This window comes from Salmo salar, chromosome ssa06, assembly GCF_905237065.1.
Source record: "Salmo salar chromosome ssa06, Ssal_v3.1, whole genome shotgun sequence".
Taxonomy (NCBI): Eukaryota; Metazoa; Chordata; class Actinopteri; order Salmoniformes; family Salmonidae; genus Salmo; species Salmo salar.
The window spans coordinates 23395465-23409911 of NC_059447.1; the positions used below are offsets into that span (position 1 = coordinate 23395465).

The window sequence follows — 14447 nt, forward strand, 5'->3', positions numbered from 1 at the left end:
GAGAGAGAGAGAGAGAGAGGTAGATAAAGAGAGAGAGAGAGAGAGAGAGAGAGAGAGAGAGAGGTAGATAAAGAGAGAGAGAGAGAGAGAGAGAGAGAGAGGTAGATAAAGAGAGAGAGAGAGAGAGAGAGAGAGAGAGAGAGAGAGAGAGAGAGAGTGAGAGGTAGATAAAGAGAGAGGGTTTGCTGAGTCCACCCATTACTATTTAGCATTGAGCTCCACTCCAGTGAGCCTGTCTGTTCTGTCACAAAGACACAGAGTTACACATCATCCACAAACACACAGCTCAATATGCTGGTGTACATTACCATGACAGGGCTAGGTAAGAGGGTGACACATGCAGGTATGTAGCCAAGCAGGCACATACTGTACATACGTATGTACGTGTGTGTGTGTGTGTGTGTGTGTGTGTGTGTGTGTGTGTGTGTGTGTGTGTGTGTGTGTGTGTGTGTGTGTGTGTGTGAAAATGTATGCATTCACTACTGTAAGTCTCTGTGGAACAACTCATAACCCATAACAGCCTACAGACAGTGTGCATTCTGCTGCCACCTGCTAAGTGAAATGAATCACCAGGAAATCTCTCTTTCTCTAATTCAGTGGTGTGTATTTCACTGCATCCCCACTCTCTGTCTATATATATTTATCTTCCTCTCCCTCGCCCCACCTCTCTCTCTCTCTTGCTCAGAACAGAGCACTCAGCCATGCCGGATCAAACTGGTTCTGTCTCCCATTCATCATCATTGCCATCTCACAGGCAGAACTTACTGTCACTGGCTCCAGCCTCTCCAGGATCAAGACAAGCTGTTGCCATGTCAACTGTGAGAGAGCTCCACTCTACCATCTCTAGCTCTACTATTATCCTCAGGTTCCTCCTCCTCAGAATATGACCTTCAACAAGTGTTTGTTAGCAACAATTGTTGGTTAGAAACAGACAGTTCTGTGTGGAGTATTTTCAGGTTCCTTATGGAGTGATAATGAGGAGAGGAGAGGAGAGGAGAGGAGAGGAGAGGAGAGGAGAGGAGAGGAGAGGAGAGGAGAGGAGAGGAGAGGAGAGGAGAGGAGAGGAGAGGAGAGGAGAGGAGAGGAGAGGAGAGTCCTGTGACAGTCTCGGTGAGGGAGCTGAGGAGATCCACACAGATAACCTCACTTAAGTAATACTAATGTTGTTGGAATGGTTGTTTAGTCATATGTGATGACATTAGACTAAGCTGGGGATATAGTGGATTTGGTGTGTATGGCTGAGAGGTATCAACCTGGGATCAACTGGTTTTCATCTTTGCCTTTTAGCATGTATAGAAATATGAAAGTGGTAATGTCATTGACAGATACACCTCAGGGAGTATAGAATGTACTGGAGGATTAGTGTGTTGTAGAAGGGCTGCCTGTGGAGTTTCAGCAGTCACTGTGGGTAAGCCTTACATATACACAATCCATAGGTCTGAGGGAGAGGGGGAGGGAAGAAAACAGGAGACGGAAGAGATGCTCAGTGGCTGATGGAGGGAGGAGGTGACGGCGAGAGAAAGAGAGAGATTGAAAGGCAGAGAGACGGATGAGAAGGTAAAATACAACATCTGGAATGAGGGAATCGTTCTTCTATAACTGTCACTAAATATGAAAATATATCTACATTTACGACAAGCAAGAATGTCACTTTGAGGGATTTGTTTAGCCATGCTAAAACTTAACTGAAATCTAGGGTCAAACAAAGACTGTTGGGATTCAATTCTACTGAGTGGATGTTAGACTATTCCCCTTCCCTCAGCTCTGGTGCATTAGACACCACACAACACAGAGGTGCCTGTCTGCAAAGCTGCATGAATAGAATGAGAGATTACCATTTCAGTTACATTATTAAACTCTTATGTATCCTTGAAAAGTAATCTGCATGGGAGACTCTCTCTCTCTGCCTCCCTCTTTCTCAAACAAAAGCAGCAGTACTGACAGCCCCAGTCCGGTCAGCTCCTCCAGTACTGACAGCCCCAGCCCGGTCAGCTCCTCCAGTACTGACAGCCCCAGCCCGGTCAGCTCCTCCAGTACTGACAGCCCCAGCCCGGTCAGCTCCTCCAGTACTGACAGCCCCAGCCCGGTCAGCTCCTCCAGTACTGACAGCCCCAGCCCGGTCAGCTCCTCCAGTACTGACAGCCCCAGCCCGGTCAGCTCCTCCAGTACTGACAGCCCCAGCCCGGTCAGCTCCTCCAGTACTGACAGCCCCAGCCCGGTCAGCTCCTCCAGTACTGACAGCCCCAGCCCGGTCAGCTCCTCCAGTACTGACAGCCCCAGCCTGGTCAGCTCCTCCAGTACTGACAGCCCCAGCCCGGTCAGCTCCTCCAGTACTGACAGCCCCAGCCCGGTCAGCTCTTCCAGTACTGAGCCTTTGTTCGGTCATTTTTTCGCTCCACTGCAGACACACTTTATAAGGAAAAGATCAATTCTAATATCTACCAATCAGCTAGACAGAATGAAGACTCTTAAGTAATCTCACCAAATGGATATTGCTTCAAATTTTAATGACGCAAGTTTATACTTTCACCTAGAGAGAAGGCATGGCAAGAGAGAGGGATGGATAGAGGGATATCAAGGGAGTAGGGATAAGGGAAATGGAGAGAGTGAGAAATTGGGGGAGAGATGTATAAATGGGGAGATAAACAGATATATAGAGATCTCTCAGAGGGTCCTATTAAATCAAAAAAGTCCATCCTATGCCTCCTGAGTCTGTCACCGCCCCCACGTCTGTCTCCCCTAGCCTCCAGTCCCCATCCGCCCAGGTTATGTATACATGACAACCCTGTTTGTAATCTTGTAAATGATAGGAATCTTCTCCAGTGATGAAGACATGGATGTGTCATGGTATGGGGGGTATGCAACATAGGTCAACTTTGAGCACCTTTTATTTCTTCAATGTTTTATCATTCAGGTCCAAAACGTCACTTTCTGACCACTTCTACAATGGGCAAATATGTATGGAAGGTTTTGTTCAAACCAAAAGGTGTTGCTGTCAAAAAGTGATTGAATTAAAATGTATTTAACCTACTGCATTGTGCGAAGACCAGTGTGAATACATACATACACATACACACATGTAAAGCATTCACATACACATGACAGGGAATAGGGTAAACAGCTTTATCTGACTAGCAAATTCACTTTGCAATCAACTGACCTGAATTCCATCTGGCCTAGTAGCAGCTATAGTGTGTGTATAGTGAATGTATATCTACAGTGTGTGCGTGTGTGTGTGTGTGTGCGTGCACGTAGTCTGTGTACGTATGCGTGTGTGTTTTGGAGGAATTTCCAGAATCTGCTCAACAGGAAGAGTTGAGAACACTTCCTGCTCTCAGAGAGCCTCAACAGAAAGGGACGTACCACCCTGGTCAAACACAAGTAACTAAATATTTAACTTAACAATTCTTCCAAAAGCAATGAGGGACCAAATCAGAAGTCAACACAACACAGGATCATGTTATGTAGTTATTGAAACACTGGCCTCTGTAGATTGAAAGCAGCTGAAATCAGTCTGCCTCACAGTAAGGCTAACAGAACCAGTCGATAAGCAAACACACACACACACACACACACACACACACACACACACACACTCCCCTACCCTTGACCATCACACAGGAGAGGCCTCCATGTGTGTACTGAACACAGATACCATCCTACACACTGGTTGTTAAAAGAAGCAGTCGTGACTTGTTTCCTTAAGGCTGAGACAGTCAGTCAGAGATGGCTGGCCAGACAGCCTCAAGCTGAATGTATTTAGACTGGGAGAGAACCTACAGCCCTGCAGCTCAACCTGAAAAGCTCAATACACATAGTTGATAGAAGTAGCCATGATGCTAACCTCATCCCCAGGCATTGGTCATTAACATACGTACATGCAAACACACTGACACACAGAGACACCCCCCACACACACATTCATCCCCCACACCATCACCATCAACGCCTATCCCCACACCATCGCCCCCTATCCCCCACACCATCACCCCCTATCCCCACACCATCGCCCCCTATCCCCACACCATCACCCCCTATCCCCCACACCATCACCCCTATCCCCCACACCATCACCCCCTATCCCCCACACCATCACCATCAACGCCTATCCCCCACACCATCACCATCAACGCCTATCCCCCACACCATCACCCCCTATCCCCCACACCATCACCATCAACGCCTATCCCCCACACCATCACCATCAACGCCTATCCCCACACCATCACCCCCTATCCCCCACACCATCACCCCCTATCCCCCACACCATCACCCCCTATCCCCCACACCATCACCATCAACGCCTATCCCCCACACCATCACCATCAACGCCTATCCCCACACCATCACCCCCTATCCCCCACACCATCACCATCAACGCCTATCCCCCACACCATCACCATCAACGCCTATCCCCACACCATCACCCCCTATCCCCCACACCATCACCTCACGCCTATCCCCACACCATCACCCCTATCCCCACACCATCACCCCCTATCCCCCACACCATCACCCCATCCCCCACAACACCCCTATCCCCCACACCATCACCATCAACGCCTATCCCCCACACCATCACCATCAACGCCTATCCCCACACCATCACCCCCTATCCCCACACCATCACCCCCTATCCCCCACACCATCACCCCCTATCCCACACACCATCACCCCCTATTCCCCACACCATCATCCCCCACACCATGACCCCCTATCCCCCACACACACCATCACCCCTATCCCCCCACACACACCATCATCCCCTATCCCCATCACCCGCTATCCCCTACACCATCACCCCCTATACCCCACACCATCACCCCTATCCCCCACACCATCACCCCCTATCCCCCACACACACACACACCATCACCTCCTATCCCCTATCCCCCCCACACACCATCACCCCCTTACCCCCACACCATCACCCCCTATCCCCCATACACACACCATCACCTCCTATCCCCTATCCCCCCCACACACCATCACCCCCTTTCCCCACACCATCACCCCCTATCCCCCACACACACACCATCACCTCCTATCCCCCTATCCCCCCCACACACCATCACCCCCTTTCCCCCACACCATCACCCCCTATCCCCCACACACACACCATCACCTCCTATCCCCCTATCCCCCCCACACACCATCACCCCCTTTCCCCCACACCATCACCCCCTATCCCCCACACACACACCATCACCTCCTATCCCCCTATCCCCCCACACACCATCACCCCCTTTCCCCCACACCATCACCCCCTATCCCCCCCACACACACCATCACCTCCTATCCCCCTATCCCTCACACACACCATCACCCCCTATCCCCCCACACACACCATCACCCCCTATCCCCACACCATCACCCCTTATCCCCACACACACACACACCATCACCCGCTATCCCACACACCATCACCCCCTATCCCCCACACCATCACCCCCTTTCCCCCACACCATCACCCCCTATCCCCCACACACACACCATCACCTCCTATCCCCCTATCCCCCCACACACCATCACCCCCTTTCCCCCACACCATCACCCCCTATCCCCCCACACACACCATCACCTCCTATCCCCTATCCCTCACACACACCATCACCCCCTATCCCCCACACACACACCATCACCCCCTATCCCACACACCATCACCCGCTATCCCACACACCATCACCCCCTATCCCCCACACCATCACCCCCTATCCCCCACACCATCACCCCTATCTCCCACACACACACATCCCCCCTATCCCCCACACCATCACCCCCTATCCCCCACACCATCACCCCCTATCCCCCACACCATCACCCCCTATCCCCCACACCATCACCCCTTATCCTCCACACCATCACCCCCTATCCCCCACACCATCAGCCCCTATCCCCCACACACACACATCCCCCCTATCCCCCACACCATCACCCCCTATCCCCCACACACACACCATCACCCCTATCCCCCCACACACACACACCATCACCCGCTATCCCACACACCATCACCCCCTATCCCCCCACACCATCACCCCCTATCCCCCACACCATCACCCCTATCTCCCACACACACACATCCCCCCTATCCCCCACACCATCACCCCCTATCCCCCACACCATCACCCCCTATCCCCCACACCATCACCCCCTATCCCCCACACACACACCATCACCCCCTATCCCCCACACCATCACCCCTTATCCCCCACACACACACACACCATCACCCGCTATCCCACACACCATCACCCCCTATCCCCCACACCATCACCCCCTATCCCCCACACCATCACCCCTATCTCCCACACACACACATCCCCCTATCCCCCACACCATCACCCCCTATCCCCCACACCATCACCCCCTATCCCCCACACCATCACCCCCTATCCCCCACACCATCACCCCTTATCCTCCACACCATCACCCCCTATCCCCCACACCATCAGCCCCTATCCCCCACACACACACCATCACCCCTATCCCCCCACACACACCATCATCCCCTATCCCCATCACCCGCTATCCCCTACACCATCACCCCCTATCCCCCACACCATCACCCCCTATCCCCTACACCATCACCCCCTATCCCCCACACCATCACCCCCTATCCCCCCACACCATCACCCGCTATCCCCTACACCATCACCCCCTATCCCCCACACACACACCATCACCCCCTATCCCCCACACCATCACCCCTTATCCCCCACACACACACACACACCATCACCCGCTATCCCACACACCATCACCCGCTATCCCACACACCATCACCCCTATCCTCCACACACACACATCCCCCTATCCCCCACACCATCACCCCTATCCCCACACCATCACCCCCTATCCCCCACACCATCACCCCCTATCCCCCACACACACACACCATCACCCCTATCCCCCACACCATCACCCCCTATCCCCCACACACACCATCTCTCCCACTCAGAGAGAGTTGATATGTGTTTCTATTAGCATACTGTACCTACTAACCAACGCACCTCCAGTGTAGTTACAGTAAAAGTCTAGTGACAGCAGTAATGTCTTTAATTAGCCCAACATGGAGGATCCTCTTCAGTGTTTGACAAAAACACTACAAGCCAGAGATTTATACCGTCAGTTGCAGTTTTTATTGCTCTTATTGAGTTAGGTAATGCCACATTCAAGATGCTATGCTGCCCTTTATAAAGTATACTGCTTCAGTCTCCCTAAGGCAGGCTCACACACGCATGCACACACAGAACACACACAGAACACAGAACACACACACAGAACACAGATCACACACAAAGAACACAGATCATGCAGAACACACACACAGAACACAGAATACACACAGAACACAGACCCATGTCTCTTCCCAGGTGACAGTATAATACAGTATGTCCTCTATGTAACGCGGTGAGATAATGCAAACCGCTTAGCATTGGTAACGTATGCCAGAAAAAGGCACAGTGGTTTAGAGGGTTTGGACTGATGGACAGAGCGAAAGAGAGAGAGTGATAAAGAGAGAGAAAAGAAACAGAGAAAAAGAGAGATAGACAGAAATAAAGAGACAGAGAGAGGCTGTTCAAGGCTGGATCAATCCCCCTCTCTCTCTCTGTGAGGTCAGGCCATACAGTCCCCATGCAGGGTCCCGATCAATAGGAGCTCATATTCAGGCTTACCTTGAGACTTCAGTGGCATTCAATCTGCTGCCTCTGGCCTGGGCTGCAACACTGTCTGTCCTCACTGACACTCACACACACAGCCAGGCCATGGATCATGCTGCTGCTTTAGAGGCCTGCATGGGAGAGAGAGACACATCGATTGTGGTGAGGGGGAGCACTAGAAGGTATATCATTATCTTACTGTCACACTCACACATGCACCCCCACACACACACACACACACACACACACACACACACACACACACACACACACACACACACACACACACACACAGCGGTAGCACTCTGATTAGCAGGTAAACCCTGATTGCCACTTCACTCTCTCAAGCAGCAGACAGACTGCAGTTCTGTGAATGAACTGGGACTCATAAGATATTAATGTGCTGAACTTGTCTCCAACACAAACGCATAGATGAATGACAAAACCCCCCTGATCCCTCAGTAACCCTGTTCACCAGAGAGTGTGAGCAGAGAGAACAGAGACTGAGGTGTTCAGGTAAGGAGAGATTGAATGGTGACTGAACTCTGTGTCCAGCTAGTCAATGTAACTACATTGTCAATGCTTTTACCACAAAAACACATACAGATGTATGTGTAATGACAGGATTATAGCACAATTGATGTCAATGAGATACAGCAGACATGAGCCCACACCGCCCCTCAAATCCTCTGTCTCCCTATTCATTACTGAAACCAACATCAGTATCTGTCTCCCTATTCATTACTGAAACCAACATCAGTATCTGTCTCCCTATTCATTACTGAAACCAACATCAGTATCTGTCTCCCTATTCATTACTGAAACCAACATCAGTATCTGTCTCCCTATTCATTACTGAAACCAACATCAGTATCTGTCTCCCTATTCATTACTGAAACCAACATCAGTATCTGTCTCCCTATTCATTACTGAAACCAACATCAGTATCTGTCTCCCTACTCATTACTGAAACCAACATCAGTATCTGTCTCCCTACTCATTACTGAAACCAACATCAGTATCTGTCTCCCTACTCATTACTGAAACCAACATCAGTATCTGTCTCCCTACTCATTACTGAAACCAACATCAGTATCTGTCTCCCTACTCATTACTGAAACCAACATCAGTATCTGTCTCCCTATTCATTACTGAAACCGACATCAGTATCTGTCTCCCTATTCATTACTGAAACCGACATCAGTATCTGTCTCCCTATTCATTACTGAAACCGACATCAGTATCTGTCTCCCTATTCATTACTGAAACCGACATCAGTATCTGTCTCCCTATTCATTACTGAAACCGACATCAGTATCTGTCTCCCTATTCATTACTGAAACCAACATCAGTATCTGTCTCCCTATTCATTACTGAAACCGACATCAGTATCTGTCTCCCTATTCATTACTGAAACCAACATCAGTATCTGTCTCCCTACTCATTACTGAAACCAACATCAGTATCTGTCTCCCTATTCATTACTGAAACCAACATCAGTATCTGTCTCCCTACTCATTACTGAAACCGACATCAGTATCTGTCTCCCTATTCATTACTGAAACCAACATCAGTATCTGTCTCCCTATTCATTACTGAAACCGACATCAGTATCTGTCTCCCTACTCATTACTGAAACCAACATCAGTATCTGTCTCCCTATTCATTACTGAAACCAACATCAGTATCTGTCTCCCTATTCATTACTGAAACCAACATCAGTATCTGTCTCCCTATTCATTACTGAAACCAACATCAGTATCTGTCTCCCTATTCATTACTGAAACCAACATCAGTATCTGTCTCCCTATTCATTACTGAAACCAACATCAGTATCTGTCTCCCTATTCATTACTGAAACCAACATCAGTATCTGTCTCCCTATTCATTACTGAAACCAACATCAGCATCTGTCTCCCTACTCATTACTGAAACCAACATCAGTATCTGTCTCCCTACTCATTACTGAAACAAACATCAGTATCTGTCTCACTATTCATTACTGAAACCAACATCAGTATCTGTCTCCCTATTCATTACTGAAACCAACATCAGTATCTGTCTCCCTATTCATTACTGAAACCAACATCAGTATCTGTCTCCCTATTCATTACTGAAACCAACATCAGTATCTGTCTCCCTATTCATTACTGAAACCAACATCAGTATCTGTCTCCCTATTCATTACTGAAACCAACATCAGTATCTGTCTCCCTATTCATTACTGAAACCAACATCAGTATCTGTCTCCCTATTCATTACTGAAACCAACATCAGTATCTGTCTCCTTATTCATTACTGAAACCAACATCAGTATCTGTCTCCCTATTCATTACTGAAACCGACATCAGTATCTGTCTCCCTATTCATTACTGAAACCAACATCAGTATCTGTCTCCCTATTCATTACTGAAACCAACATCAGTATCTGTCTCCCTATTCATTACTGAAACCAACATCAGTATCTGTCTCCCTATTCATTACTGAAACCAACATCAGTATCTGTCTCCCTATTCATTACTGAAACCGACATCAGTATCTGTCTCCCTACTCATTACTGAAACCAACATCAGTATCTGTCTCCCTATTCATTACTGAAACCAACATCAGTATGAAGAATCCTATAGAATGAGATATTTGCACCTCAAATTGCCCGTGTCTGGCTCAGTTTCAGAAGGAACAGAAGGGCCTATACCTAGCTGATTCATCATCGTATCTCTGTGATACCTAGCCAATAATTGTTAATAATATTACTAAATGGAGACCTGCGATCACTGCTTCACAGCTCAGAGCCTATAGACAACGACCCCTAGGCTATGTCTGCTTGCTGCAAATGCTATGTCTGTTAATAGCAAGAAACCATGACATAAACACTGTAGCATAAACAAAGACATGCGGATACATATGCAGATACACAGGCTAGGATATACGCTACTGTATGTGCAACGTTACAGCCTAGGCTACAATATCCTACCGCTCCCATTTCAGATGGTTTTAATGTATCAGCACCGTTACATTGTAACATTGTAGGTTAACCTCTGTAGCGGACATTATAAACAGGTCGGAGTCACATCGCCACTTTGGCTTTGTCTGTCCACATCTGTATAAGGCTTCTCTCTGCTCTCTTCCGCGTCGAATATAGTAGACCCACCCAACTGAATGGACTGGAGGATACAGCCATTGACAAAAAAATGCTCTCCGAGAGAGAAAGCAAAGGCATATTAGAATCTAGGCTAATATTATAGGCGATATCAATCTTACCGTATCGACGGTTCATTTCATCCACATCGGGTGTGTTTGATGCTGCCGCTGATGCACACTGTAATTAATCCTGGATTTCCCACAATCAATCTGCGTATAGTATAGCTGCCTACATATGTGATGATGAGAGCTGAATGTGAATCCCAGTGACAGCCCAATACAGTGAGAAAAAGTATTCTCCGTTTTCCAAGGGCAGAATAATCAAATCGGATCCGATGGCAGAACGCCTAACAGGCATTTGATCTCTAGCCTATACGCTCTGGGATTGATTAAAATGTTAGAGACTAGGTATTTGTTTAGGTGATCATATGACACACCCACGTTGTATAACGCTGTCTTTATACGACCCTGCAGCACCATATGGCCTACCTTACAATACTGAAGTCATACAACCCATACATCAAATAATATGCATATTTAATGATATTGCAGCAGAATAGTCAGAAGTGCATCACTATGAAGTGATTGGGGTGAAAATCCTGAATTGTAATCACAGGCATCAGTTATGATTTACAACACTTTTGCAATCTCCCTTCTATAGGAAAGCAAGGATTTGACTTTCACCAATCTAGAAAGGAGGAAGGGAGGGAATTAGGGAGGGATCCATTCTTAAAGTATTTAAATAGGGCCTAGAGCTCACACTGTTATTCTGTGGTTCAGAAGCCATGGGACTGAATGGGACAGTCATGGAACTGAATGGGACAGCCATGGGACTGAATGGGACAGTCATGGGACTGAATGGGACATTCATGGGACAGTCATGGGACTGAATGGGACAGTCATGGGACAGTCATGGGATAGTCATGGGACTGAACGGGACAGTCATGGAACTGGGATTGAATGGGACAGTCATGGGACTGAATGGGACAGTCATGGGACTGAATGGGACAGTCATGGGACTGAATGGGACAGTCATGGAACTGGGACTGAATGGGACAGTCATGGGACTGAATGGGACAGTCATGGGACTGAATGGGACAGTCATGGGATTGAATGGGACAGTCATGGAACTGGGACTGAATGGGACAGTCATGGGACTGAATGGGACAGTCATGGGACTGAATGGGACAGTCATGGAACTGGGACTGAATGGGACAGTCATGGGACTGAATGGGACAGCCATGGGACTGAATGGGACAGCCATGGGACTGAATGGGACAGCCATGGCACTGAATGGGACAGTCATGGGACTGAATGGGACAGTCATGGGACTGAATGGGACAGTCATGGGATAGTCATGGGACAGTCATGGGATAGTCATGGGACTGAACGGGACAGTCATGGAACTGGAACTGAATGGGACAGTCATGGGACTGAATGGGACAGTCATGGGACTGAATGGGACAGTCATGGAACTGAATGGGACAGTCATGGAACTGAATGGGACTGAATGGGACAGTCAGGGAACTGAATGGGATAGTCATGGGACTGAATGGGACAGTCATGGGACTGAATGGGACAGCCATGGGACTGAATGGGACAGCCATGGGACTGAATGGGACAGTCATGGGACAGTCATGGGACTGAATGGGACAGTCATGGGACAGTCATGGGATAGTCATGGGACAGTCATGGGATAGTCATGGGACTGAACGGGACAGTCATGGAACTGGGACTGAATGGGACAGTCATGGGACTGAATGGGACAGTCATGGGACAGAATGGGACAGTCATGGAACTGAATGGGACAGTCATGGAACTGAATGGGACAGTCATGGAACTGAATGGGACTGAATGGGACAGTCAGGGAACTGAATGGGATAGTCATGGGACTGAATGGGACAGTCATGGGACTGAGACTGAATGGGACAGTCATGGGACTGAAAGGGACAGCCATGGGACTGAATGGGACAGCCATGGGACTGAATGGGACAGTCATGGGACTGAATGGGACAGTCATGGGACTGAATGGGACAGTCATGGGACAGTCATGGGATAGTCATGGGACAGTCATGGGATAGTCATGGGACTGAACGGGACAGTCATGGAACTGGGACTGAATGGGACAGTCATGGGACTGAATGGGACAGTCATGGAACTGAATGGGACAGTCATGGGACTGAATGGGACAGTCATGGAACTGGGACTGAATGGGACAGTCATGGAACTGAATGGGACAGTCATGGAACTGAATGGGACAGTCATGGAACTGAATGGGACTGAATGGGACAGTCATGGAACTGAATGGGACAGTCATGGGACTGAATGGGACAGTCATGGAACTGGGACTGAATGGGACAGTCATGGAACTGAATGGGACAGTCATGGAACTGAATGGGACAGTCATGGAACTGAATGGGACTGAATGGGACAGTCAGGGAACTGAATGGGATAGTCATGGGACTGCATGGGACAGTCATGGGACTGAGACTGAATGGGACAGTCATGGAACTGAATGGGACAGTCGTGGGACAGTCATTGGACAACCAGCGACAACCCCTGGCCCCTAACCTAGACACTTGTGTAGATCTGAAAGGATTGAATAGGTGTAAGCAATGTGGCCAAAAATCTCTTTCTGTTTGGAAGAGAAATGTGGCCATCTAGTGGATATGTACCATCAACAAGTGAAAATGCATCTACATCTGTTAAGAACAAATTCTTATTTACAATGACAGCCTAGGAACAGTGGGTTAACTGCCTTGTTCAGGGGGAGAACAACAGATTTTTACCTTGTCAGCTCAGGGATTTGATCTAGCAACCTTTCAGTTACTGGCCAAACGCTCTAACCACTAGGCTACCTGCCGCCATCTGTACAGGTATCTGTCATTGTCACATCACATGCCCTGACATTCTATAAAACATTATGGTTGACTTTTAATACTTTCCTGAATTGAATTCATCTAAATTAAATTGACCCCAACAATGGTTTCCAGCTGGGCTCCTTCGAGTCTCTCTCTCTGGTGTAAAATAGGAACACAGTGACACCCAGTGGTATTTATTGGTGGAACAAATTGGTGTTGTGAGGTACAGAACTGACAAGAGGGTAGAACAAGAGAGAGAGAGATAAAGACAAAGTGTAAGGGGTTAAAATAACAGAGAGATAAAGAGAGAGAGAGCACTTGCTTTGGCAATGTTTCCCATGCCAATAAAGCCCATTTGAATTTAATGTAATGTAATGGAGAGAGAGAGTGAGACACAGAGAGAGAGAAATGAATGATAAAGGGGACAGAACAGTAAAAGTTCAGAATGATGAGGGACAGAGAGAGTAAGAAACAGAGAGAGACAGATTCACAGGGACTCACAGAGAGAGAGAGAGACTCACAAAGAAAGAAAGAGAGAAGAAAGTGAGGGACCGTAGTTAATAATTGATATGGGCCCTGGTCACAGATTCAGCAGAAGATCCCTCTATCTCCCTCACACAAAGCCATTTAGCAGTGATTCACATCAAAGCAGTCCAGCCTCCTGCTGCTAAGCTGAAAGGCCAGAGCCCCCATTGCCTCCCTGCTGCTCTAATAACGCATCCTTTATCAAGTTCACAAACAAAACTAATAATGCAGAGGACTCGCTGAGCTAATAACTTCA

General features: G+C 48.3%; 1 protein-coding gene across 4 annotated transcripts in view; it reads right to left on the reverse strand.

Moving 5' to 3' along the window:
* The window catches only part of tex2 (testis expressed 2), a 43481-nt gene extending 32280 nt beyond the window's left edge, over nucleotides 1-11201 (reverse strand). For 3 of the 4 annotated variants that reach the window (XM_045720002.1, XM_045720001.1, XM_045719999.1), the window contains exons 1-2: nucleotides 10926-11201; nucleotides 7680-7795 (exon numbers count right to left, since the gene is read on the reverse strand). The gene's annotated coding sequence lies outside the window, so the exon portion shown is untranslated. The remainder of the gene's footprint in view (nucleotides 1-7679; nucleotides 7796-10925) is intronic. The other variant, XM_045720000.1, reaches the window with a different exon arrangement.
* Between the last annotated feature and the right edge of the window lie 3246 nt (nucleotides 11202-14447).